Source organism: Colobus angolensis, unplaced genomic scaffold (genome assembly GCF_000951035.1).
Source record: "Colobus angolensis palliatus isolate OR3802 unplaced genomic scaffold, Cang.pa_1.0 Scaffold55, whole genome shotgun sequence".
In the NCBI taxonomy this organism is placed as follows: Eukaryota; Metazoa; Chordata; class Mammalia; order Primates; family Cercopithecidae; genus Colobus; species Colobus angolensis.
This window is the reverse complement of record NW_012119043.1, coordinates 4,937,880-4,949,876: the sequence shown is the minus strand read 5'-3', so window position 1 is coordinate 4,949,876 and position 11,997 is coordinate 4,937,880. Positions and strand designations below refer to the sequence as shown.

At 43.2% G+C, this 11,997-nt stretch overlaps 1 pseudogene; it reads right to left on the bottom strand.

The window, feature by feature from the left end:
- Positions 1-10,963: 10,963 nt before the first annotated feature.
- On the bottom strand, positions 10,964-11,535 carry LOC105525698 (annotated as a pseudogene).
- Between the last annotated feature and the right edge of the window lie 462 nt (positions 11,536-11,997).

Genomic DNA, 11,997 nt, shown 5'->3' with positions numbered 1-11,997 from the left:
GCTGATCGGCTGTCTGTGAGCTGACCCAGGCCTGTCTCTCTGACATCAGGTCCTCATCTTCCTCCGTCCAGCAATTGCCTTGTTCCAGGCACTCTGGCTTTCGTCACGCTCCTTGAAAATGCCATATCTTAGGCCTGTGCATGGTCTGTTCCCCTCTGTCTAGACTTCTCTTACCCCGGCCCATTGTGTGGCTGGCTTCTTCAGGCCTGGTATCATCCTTATAAATAGGTCTTTCCTGAACACCCTTTCTTTTTTCCTTTTTCCAGATCTTTTTTTTTTTTGCTTACTTAAAAAATTATTATTATTTTTAACTGACAGATAATTGTACATATTTATGGGGCACAGTGTGATATTTCCATATATGTAGAGAAAACATCAGGATCATGTTTAGAATATTCAAAACCTACTTTTCTAGCTATTTGAAAATATACAATAAATTATTGTTTATTATAGATACTTGATACTGAACACCCTTTCTAAAGTAACAACCTGCCTCCACTCCCCAATAAACTGTGTTCCCATGCCCTCTTTATTGTCTTTATAACATTTATCATGGTCTGAAATTATTTTATTCATTGTTTGCTGCCTTATGGGTTGTCTATCACCACAAGAATAGGAGTTCCATGAAATTAGGAGCCTTTCTTGCTAGCTTTTCTTTTCTTTTCTTTTTTTTGAGACAGAGTCTCACTCTATCACCCAGCAGTGACAACCTCAGGGAAAATTTCACAATTCTGCTATTATAGAAAAACAAGGCCAGGCATTGTGACTCATGCCTGTAATACCAGCACTTTGGGACACTGAGGTGGATTACTTGAGGCCAGGAGTTTGAGACCAGCCTGGACAACTTGATGAAACCCCAGCTCTACAAAAAGTACACAAATTAGCACGGACATAGCCTGTGTCTGTAATCTCAGCTACTGGGAGGTTGAGGGAGGTAGGAGGATTGCTTGAGCCCCGGAGGCAGAAGCTGTAGTGAGCCATGATAGCACCATTACACTCCAGCCTGGGTGACAGAGTGAGACCTTGCCAAAAAAAAAAAAAAAAAGAGAAACTAGTTATGGAAATGACAATATTTAGTATTATTTGCATGAAACAAAGAAATAGATTGGTCATGAAATAAAAAATGCAGTGAAATTTAAAGAAATATTACATTTAGGTACATATTGCAGCTTTCTTCTTAATACCCATTGCTATTTACCCCAGTCTCCGGCTTGTACTGTCACAGACTGGAGGAGTTTAAAACTTAGCTTGACTTAGGTTCCAGGACAATGTTTCTCAAAGGGTGGTCCATGAACCACCTGCACTGAACAAACTGAACTGGGATCTCTGGGGTGAGGCAAGAACCTGCGTTTGAAAGACACTCCTAGGTGAGCTTATGCACGAGAGTCCCTGGGAACAGTGTTCTGGATTCATTCCTGAATGGGCATTATGGTGCGTGTTTCTCATGGCCATGCGTATCTGAACTCACTGTGATTCTGTATTATCAAGGAGAAAGGGTGGAGGAGAAAGACAAACACAACCTCTCTTAGAACAAGGCAAACAGATGAGCTCATAAAGCAAGGTGCTATGGGAAAGCATGAAAAGTGAGATGAATTCTGCCTCAAAGGACTTCAATGAGGATTAAAAAGAAAGGTGGGTTTAGAGTGAGATTTGCAGGATACTGAGGTCATGTGGTGTGGAAAAGGAGTCCCCAAAGGAAAGAAAAAGGAGGAATGGGTTGTAAGACCTGGGCAAAAAGAAATGTGTAACACCACAGTCTGCTCCACAGGCTGCAGAAATAGCTTGAGGAAGGGACGATGATAAAAACAGACAAACGTGGACTATGTTTTGGGAATCGAACGTGTGGCAGCAGTATTGAAAAATATCAAGAATAGAGGGATAAAGCTGGAATTGTGGACAGGAACAGTAAAGATCCTGAACATCATGCTGGCAATGGAAAGCTATTTGTTAAATACATAACATCAAATTTGCCATTTTAACCACTTTTAAGTGTCCAGCTCAGTGGTATTAAGCAAATTCAGATTGTTGTACAACCATCACCACCATCCATCTAAAACTCTGCACCCATTCAACATGAACTCCCCATTCGCTCTCCTCCCAGGCCCTGGTAACCTTTATTTTACCTTCTGTCTCCACGAATTTGACTATTCTAGGTACCGCATATAAGCAAGTTATACAATATTTGTCCTTTTGCGTCTGGCTTATTTCATTTACCATAATGTCTTGGGAAGTTTCATTCATGTAGCAAGTATCTGACCTTATTTGTTTTATTTTTTATTTTTATTTTTGAGATGGAATCTCGCTCTGTTGCCCAGGCTGGAGTGCAGTGGCGCAATCTCAGCTCACTGCAAATTTTGCCCTCCTGCCTCAGTCTGCTGAGTAGCAATTCTCCTGCCTCAGTCTCCTGAGTAGCTCGGACTACAGGCACGTACCACCATACCCAGCTAATCTTTTTCTGTATTTTTAGTAGAGACGGGGTTTCATCGTGTTAGCCAGGATGGTCTCAATCTCTCGATCTCATGATCTGCCCGCCTCGGCCTCCCAAAGTGCTGGGATTACAGGTGTGAGCCGCCACGCCAGGTCCAACTTCCCTTTATTTTAAGGCTAAATAGTATTCCTTTGTAGATGCATACAAAACATTTTTTTAATCCACTCATCCATTGACGGACATTTGGTTTCTCATTTATTGTGTTTGAAACAAGGACTGTTAACATCTGGGAACTGATGGAGAAATAGGTATTAGGCAGGTTTTTTTGTTTTGGTTTGGTTTGTTTTTTTTAGACAGGGTCTCACTCTGTTGTCTGAGGGTGCCATCTCAGCTCACTGCACCCTCCACCTCCTGGGCTCAAGCAATCCTCCCACCTCATCCTCCTGAGTAGCAGGGACTACAGGTGTGCCCCATCACTCCTGGCTAATTCAAAACATTTTTTTTTTTTTTTTCATAGAGACAGGCTTTCACAATATCTCCCAGGCTGGTCTTGAACTCATGAGCTTAAGCGATCCTCCCAAGCGGGTAGGTATTTAGAATGAGGAAGGTACTGCAAGGTCTTCTTTGTGGCCAGATGAGGACTCTGGGCTCTGGCTAATCAAAACATTTTTTTTTTTTTTTTCATAGAGACAGGCTTTCACAATATCTCCCAGGCTGGTCTTGAACTCATGAGCTTAAGCGATCCTCCCAAGCGGGTGGGTATTTAGAATGAGGAAGGTACTGCAAGGTCTTCTTTGTGGCCAGATGAGGACTCTGGGCTCTGGCTAATCAAGAGAGATAAATATCAACTGGTAACGGGTGCATGGCTGTTGTGTTGAAAAATCCCCGTGATTGATTAGCTATGCCTTCCACACTCGTGGAGGGAGGAGTGACACCTGCCAGGTATTTGCATTCCTGGTCTAAATTGTTTGAACTTGGGTTATCTTCATAGCCCCACTGGGGAAAGAGGTAGCATCTCTAACCCTTTAACCAGAGACAAGGGAGGATCTTGGCAGTGTCTGAAGGGTCATTTCCAACTTCAGATTATAGCTCTGGCTTAAGAGGCATGAACGATTCAGCCTCCGCCCTTGGCAATATCTCGAACTGAAGGATCAATAGTTGTTTTATTTTGTTTTCTCTTTCCTCTGCTGAATCATCAGTGGTGAGAATGAAACAGTGCTGGGATTCTTGATCACAGGAATCCGGGTGAGTTCTTCCAGAAAATAAGCATGTGCTGTTTGACCCAAAACTTGTATCGAAGTGAACTTTCTGGGACGGGATGCTTTTGAAAAGCAGGGAGTTTTCATTTGTGCCTGTCACCCCAAGCTATGTTGATTCATTCATTCATTTGTAATGGGCTTCCCCGATTTTTCTAGCAATTCTTCTCTCTTTTTCTGTGGTGACAGTGCTTTGCTGTTCCCCAGGGGAAGTGCTGCTCTTCTATTCCCTCTGGCCTCAAGGGGCCTTTCCATCAAGGTGTCCTGCCCAGTTCCAGCTCCCAGCCACAAAGATGGTTCCAGGATGAAGACGGGCCAGTCAGAGTTTTTTACATCCCTGGCCCCAGAGAGTGATTCAGGGAGAGACTCATGTCCCAAACATGTCCTTTGAGAGTTTATACTCACACATGGCAAAAGTAGAGATCTTTCACTTAGATCAGGGATTGGCAAACATTTTTTTCTGTAAAGGGCCGGATGGTAAATATTTTAGGCTTTTTGGGCTATTCAGTCTCTGTTGCAGCTACTCAATGCTGCTGCCTCTAGTGCAAAAGTATCCATAGACTATAGATACTTCAATGAATGGGTGTGGCTGTATTCTAATAAAACTTTATTTACAAAAATGAGCCATGGGCCTCATTTGACCCATTGGCAATCCTTGTCTTAAACTAAAACCATTGGAATGTAGGAATTTAGGACCCACCTCATGAAGAGAGCCACCTGGAAATGAACTCAGGGGAAAAGTTAAGAGAGAATGAGCTTGGACAACAGTCACTGACTCCTGGATTTAGCCATGCCTGAAGGCAGCTGCCCCTTGGACAAGCCAGTTATGTCATCCAACATGATCTTTTACTGCTGGTGGTAATTTGATATGGGTTCTTTCATTAAAGAGAGTCCTGGCTCCTAGGGACCTCTCCAGCCATCTGCTCTGGGAGTCTTAAAACTCTACAATGAACTGGAAAGGCCCATCAACAACCATGCAGGAAGAGAAGGACTTTTCAAAACTTCAGTTCAGAGGCCTCCACTGAACTTTCCCATTGGCCAGAAGCAGGGAGGCTGATCTTGTCCACTTATCCCCTGCCCCCACCCAAGTCCTATATATTCTTTCAACCATTTATTGAGTGCCTAGTATTTGCCAGGCCCTGTGTCTTGACCTAGAAGGAAGGGAAGAATGGACATGTGTTCCATTGTATAGCACATGCCCAGTGTGTATGCTGCGGGCACCTGCATACCGTATTTCATGCCCTCCTTCCAGCAGCCTGAAGAAATAGGATTGTTATTTCTATCTTGCACATAAGAAATCATCAGCAATAGAGCTGAGGAGGGTTAAGTGATTTGCTCAAAGTAACGCAGATAGAAAGTAACGGATCTAGGATATAAACCCAGCTCTGGAAGTTCAATCCATTTACCCCACCAATACCATTGCTGTCTTCCCTAAGAAGAGGCCGAGAGTGCCGGCTCTGGTCCTTGTCATAGAAAAAGCACATTTATAATAAGCCTGCATCTTACACGGATGAGGAAAAGAGTGAAGGAAAGCCAACGGCACCTGTCACCTGGCTCACCGGGAGCATTATAAACAAGCGTGGGCCCGTTAGCTGTAAATACAGACCAGCTATTCTTTCAAGTAAATTGGTAGTGCTGTATTAGAAAATCTCTCTCTGCAAAATGCTAGCAATGCAGTGGTGCTTAAATTTTATGTATGCAAGATGATGACTAGATATATAAAATGGGAAGAAAAAAATCTGCAACTGACAAGAGTTGGATACATAATTGTTATTTTTTCCCCTCTCTCCCAGTTTCTTTCCCAAACAGTTCTGGAGTGAAAGAGTTTCCTTATGGAGAAAGTTAACAATAAAACTGCTGACTGTAAGCGGGTACAGAGCACTGTATATTTCTCAGCATATGGGGATGCTGAGAAACTGGCAATCTCTGCTTTTCTGGAGAAGAATCGAAGACTTTTGTCACTGGTAACATTGCAGCCTATTTAAAAATAGTGATGGTTCTTACCAAATGGATGGAGTCTGTCTTTGTCATCCAGGCTGGAGTGCAGTTGCACAATCTCAGTTCACTGCAACCTCTGCCACCTGGGCTCAAGCGATTCTCCTGCCTCAGCCTCTAGAGTGCTAGGATTACAGGTACCCCCCGCCACATTCAGCTAATTTTTGTATTCGTAGTAAAGACGGGGTTTCATCATGTTGGCCAGGCTGGTCTTGAACTCCTGACCTCAAGTGATCTGCCTGCCTCGGCCTCCCAAAGTGCTGGAATTACAGGTGTGAGCCACTGTGTCTGTCCTGTTAATTGATATTGATGCCACCTCCTTCCACTCCAAAGATGCCACTTGCAGACATGCATAAATAGTTTTCAGAGTCCACTCGTGAGATAAGGTTTTGATGGGGACATGAGGGGCTCTTCTCAGACCACGCCCACTGCAGTGCCTGGATCAGGAAGCGCCTTGGGTTCTTCAATGAATGAATCATGCTTGTGTACAAGGTCACCCTGGTCAAACCCTCATTTTCATGAGCAACCGCAAATGTCCTGTCTTATCAGGATCCCAGCGAGGGAATAAGCAATAATGGTATCAGTTTTACTCTTGACTGCTGCTTTGCAAAATCACCATTTCATCTCACCTTGTCCTTCTCTCTCCTTGTCTTTCTGCCTTCCCCTCTGTTCTGCAGAGCCAGCCTCTCCCGTTCGCTCTTAAAATTAAAAGGGACTAGCAAATGGCTAGGCAGCCTTGACATATTCTTGCAACATCAAACACTCTGGCTGGTTTGGGGCTGCTTCTGCCAGGGGCTATCAGCCCTGAAAGTTCAAAACAGTTGTCTAACAGGAAGTTTCAGGCCTCACCATCTGTAGGCTGGGGCACTGCTGTTGAGAATAATGTCAGGCATCCTGTGCCATCTTCAGATTCAGCAGAAAAAGAAAACACAATAAAGATATTTTCATTTGCAGAAATAAAAAGAGATCAGCTTGGGGCTGTGAACTGGTGCAGCATCTGAGCAAATCTAACAAGATGAGTTCATCTTGAAGGAATAGAGGGAAGATATTTAGAGTATTAGCTCTGAAGTTGGGTGAGAATCCTAGCTCCACCACATTGAGACTCTTACTGAAACTCTAATATTTGTTTTTCCCATCTGTGAAATGGGTTATTCGGTCCTTAGCCCATAGCAGAGAAGAATCCATTTCTGAGAATGGTTTTATGGCCCTCACGGGGTGAGAGGCTGGAGGAGGGTGAATCCTTGAGTGAAGCTGCTGGAGGCACTGTATCAGTATAGACTTTGTCAAAATTTGCTGCAAAGAAACTCACCATGTTTGTAAGTAGGCACTGATTTTGAAAAGACCTATATATTCCACATCTTTCAGTTGAAGAAACTCTGGGTTTGTGACCTTGTGCAAATCGCTTTAATATCTCCATGCGTCACTTTTCTTAAACGTAAAATGGAAGTTACTGGTGCTTACCTCATAAAATTGTGTGGATTTGGCCGGGCGCGGTGGTTCACGTCTGTAATCCCAGAACTTTGGGAGGCCGAGGCGGGCAGATCACGAGGTTAGGATTTCGAGACCATCTGACCAACATGGTGAAACCCTGTCTCTACTAAAAATACAATTAGCCAGGCGTGGTGGCATGTGCCTCTAATCCTAGCTACTAGGGAGGCTGAGGCAGGAGAATCGCTTGAACCCAGGAGGCAGAGGTTGCAGTGAGCTGAGATTGGGCACTATTGCACTCCAGCCTGGTCGACAGAGCAAGATTCCATCTAAAAAAAAAATTATGTGTATTTAATGAGTCAAGACAAATGAAACACTTAGATTAGTGCCTGACATACAGTGTGTGCCCAATAAATTAGATATGGTTATTAGATTGTCATGGGTACTCTTGTTTGCAAATGACCAAACTGACTGGATTCAGCTAGGGCAAAAGATGGTGTGTGGGTTATGGGCATAGTAACCCAACTACGGACATGATAGAAATACAGCCAAGAGAGAGGTTCTCTTTCTCCTCCTACCTCTCAGCTTTCTTCTATATTCCCCCCGAGTATTTATTTTGTCTTTCTGAGAATGGCTTTCATTAGCTCCCATGGCCACCAATAGGTAAAAGTTAGACTTCTCCTAGGTTTTCCACCAGAGAGGGCAGTATCCCGCTTCCAGGCCCAGGTGGAAAAATCCTGGGGAAGAGGAATGATTGGGTTGGCTTCTATCATGTTCCTGCCTCTTAGACCAATCACTGTGGCCAGGGTGGTGAGGTCCTATGATTGGCTGAGTTTTAATCACATGACTGTTGGACGTCCTATAATTGGCTCAGTTTTAATCACATGATTAAGGTCCCATGATGGGCTCAGATTCAATCACATGACTTTTCTCGGGGATTGTATGTATGGTTGATGTGAATGAAAGAGCATTTCCCCAAAGACGGGACATGCGAGACAGACAGAGGAATGGATGTCTGTTATAGTAAAAGAAGAGCCCAGCATATTTTCTAGCATGCAGCAGGACCTCAGCAGATCAGCCTTCATCTGTTAGTCCCAGCCTCAAGGGTCCTTCTCTATAAAATGGGCATCTCCTATTACTACTAGTGAGGATGAAATAACATACTTTAGTACCTAGTAGTGCAGAAACGTATTAGATGCTTTGTGAATTTCTTTGTCCTTCCCCTTTCTATAGCCAGAGATGTAGGAAGACCACCATATGAATAACTCAAATTATACACTGCTGGTGGGCATGTAAATTAGTTCGGCTGCTGTGGAAGGCAGTTTGGAGATTTCTCAAAGAACTAAAAATAGAACTACCGTTGGATTCAACAATCCTATTACTGGGTATATACTCACAGGATCACAAATCATCCTGCCAAAAAGACATATATTCTTGTATGTTCATCACAGCATTATTCACACCAGCAAAGATGTGGAATCAGCCTAGATGTCCATCAGTGGTGGGCTGGATAAAGAAAATGTGGTGCATATACACCGTGGAATACCATGCAGCCATGAAAAAGAACGAAATCATGCCTTTTGCGGCAACACGGATGCAGCCGGAGGTCATTCCCCCAAGCAAATCAATGCAGAAACAGAACATCAAATACCACATGCTCTCACTTATAAGTGGAAGCTACACATCGGGTGCACATGGACATAAAGATGAGAACGACAGACTCTGGGGACTACCAGAGTAGGGAGGGATGGAGGGGGTAAACGCTGACAAACTAGGTTGGGTACTATCTGTGCTCATTACCTGGGTGATGAGTTCAGCCATAGCCCAAACCTCAGCATCATACAATATACCCAGGTAACAAACCTAGACATGTACCCCCTGAAACTAAATTAAAAAGTGAAAAAGAAAAAATACCCAAAGCTTCTGAAGGAAATGTGCTTGAGAGCTGCCTCCCTGCATGACCCCAGAAACTCCAAAGCAAATGTAAGTTGAGAAACACTGCACTTACCACTTAGTAATTAGGCCGTGATTGTTGTTTATCTGTGCGCTGTACTGTAACTCCCTCTGCCTGAGGCTGGTGCTGGAGCTCGGAAAATACAATTTCCTCCAAACTAATTTAGTTTTAAGAGGAAAATGAAAGTTTAAAGTAGTTTAATGTTTCAGCAAAACCATAATGGCTGGGGAAGATTGGACGATGTGAACCAATAAAGCACCCTAATTCTGATGATAACTCAAGGCTTAACTCTTCCCACATCAAAACCTATCCTGAAGCTGACACTTGGCACGGGACAACATGGCTTCAGCCGATGGTGGAGCAGTCATTCTTCTTTATTTATTTTAATTTATTTATTTTTAATCAACAGCATCACTTTTGACTTTAGTAGAGCCATAAAGACACAGCTGTTAATATCATTTATGGAGCCCTGTAGTTACACCTTTAGAGACGACTCAGGATTTATTTGTTTCCATTTGCAAGTTTTCCCCAGACCTAGGGTTCTCAGGAGGAGTCCCATCCTTGGGCTGAACATGTAAGATAGTTGTTGAAAATCCCTGAGTCAAAACATTAGTTCTAAAACTTGAAACCGCTGAGAGTCTCAGTTTCTCATATACAAAATAGGCAGAAAAAGAAGGAATTTGTAGGGTTGTTGTGAGAATTAAATGGGATAGTGGTGATATTAGGCACTTGGCCAATAAGACTGAAGTGGTGCGTTGTGGGGGGAGGGGGGAGAGAGAGAGAGAGAGAGAGAGAGAGAGAGAAGGGAAAGCAGGAGGGAGAACTAAGAACACAGCATCCATTCTTTTGCCATGCATTTTTATTTTTTTTCAACTATTATTTTAGATTCAGGGGGTATATATGCAGGTTTTGTTTGTTTGTTTTTAGCCTGGTATATTGTGTGATGCTGAGGTTTGGTGTGTGATTGAATCCATAACCCAGGTAGTAAGCACAGTATCCAATAGTTAGTTTTTCAAACCTTGTCCCCCTCCTGTTCTCCCTACTCTAGTGGTGTGCAGTGGCTATTGTTCCCATTTTTATGTCCATGGGTACCCAATATTTAGCTCCCACTTATAGGTCAAAACATCTGGTATTTGGTTTTCTGTTTTTGTGTTAATTTGCTTAGGATAATTGCCTCCACCTACATTCATATTTCTGCAAAGGACATGATTTTTGCTTTTTTTTGGGGGGCGGCTGCATAGTACTCCATGGTGCACATTTTCTTTATCCAGCCTATCATGGATGGACCCCTAGGTTGATTTCATTGCCATTGTGTATTGTCTTTGCTATTGTGAATAGTACTTTGATGACTGTGTGAGTGTATGTGTCTGTTTGGTAGAAAGATTTATTTTCCTTTGGGTATATACCCAATAATGGGGGTGCTGGGCTGAATGGTTGTTCTAAGTTCCTTGAGAACTCTCCAAAGTGCTTTCCACAATGAACTAATTTACATTTTCATCAACAGCGGTTAAGTCTTCCCTTTTCTCCACAGCCCCACCAGCATCTGTATTTTTTGACTTTTTAATAATAGCCATTACGATTGGTGTCAGTTAATGTTTCATTGTGGTTTTGATTTTTTGCCACACTCCATGGCTGGCATTATCACGGTACCTGAGGATCCATGAAGCCACAGGACATGGAACCTGACTCAAGGACTTTCCGGGGATATAAGCAAGCAATCAGAGGATCTCAGTCCTTCAGTGCTGCAGTGTTCTCATTTCTAAAATGGGAATAATCCTGGAACCAGTTTCGTAGGGTTGTTGGTGGATTCAACATGTCAAGCTTTTAGAAGAGGCTCTGGCATATAATTAGTGCTCAGGGCATATTGGTTGGCTTTTTATTTTCTTACAGGAAAGCAATTTATTAACAGAAAAATATTTTGAGGATTCCTGTCCACAGACGGCAACCACGGTGACCCCCCTTCCTGTGAGTGCTGTCAGAGGGGATTGGAGTGACGTATTCGTTCTGCCAGATCTTCATACCTGAGCAGGCAAGGGGCTCTGAGGGACATCTGGGCCCCAGGTCCAGGGGTCTTGTTCTTATTTCCTCCTGTGGCCTGGAGTTTGATGTGTAGGGCAGAGATGCCCAGCTCCTTGCACCTCTGGGCCATGTCCTGGGTGGCCAGCATGGCAGCATATGGCGAGGATTCATCTGAGCCTGCCTTCACCTTCATCCCACCAGTAACAAGGCAAAGGGTTTCTTTGCCAGAAAGATCTAAAAGAACAAAAATCATGCCCTTTGCAGCAAATGGATGCAACTGGAGGCTGCATCTTCCAGCCATGGACAAAAGTGACATGGACCAAAGTGTCAATGAAGGATGCAAAAATTTGACAGACACCAAATACATTCTCTCCTACACCCACCTGAGGTCCAAGGCTGATGATTTGCTCTTCCTTTTGTTCTTTCCCTTTCGAGGTGCCATTTCTACATGTCATATCCCACTTGCTGGATTTTAAGACTGACAGTTCGCAAATGCTTCACATTGACAAGGGTGACCTAGAACTGGCGAATGTCTTAGATGGCAGTTTTCTGAGAATCTCAAGTTCATGGGGCGGGCAGTGTTCAGCATTCAGAATTTCCTTATATACCAATGCTTGCATCGCTGATCTTGGTTTTTTGTTTTTTAAGTATATTTATGCATTGATACTGAGAAAACTTCCTTGTGATGATGTGACAAAACTGATTATTATCATACTTAAAGTATAAAACTTCCACTCCCCCAGTTAACCACTACTGTGGTTTCTTTCACCGTGTATTAATTTTGCCTCTTTTAGAATTTAATGTAAATGGGATCATGGAGTATGTCTTCTTTTGAGAAAGGTTGATCCCCAGCAAGATATCTTTGATGCTTATCTGTGTTATGTGATATGCATTACATGTATGAAACTTTTTATTGC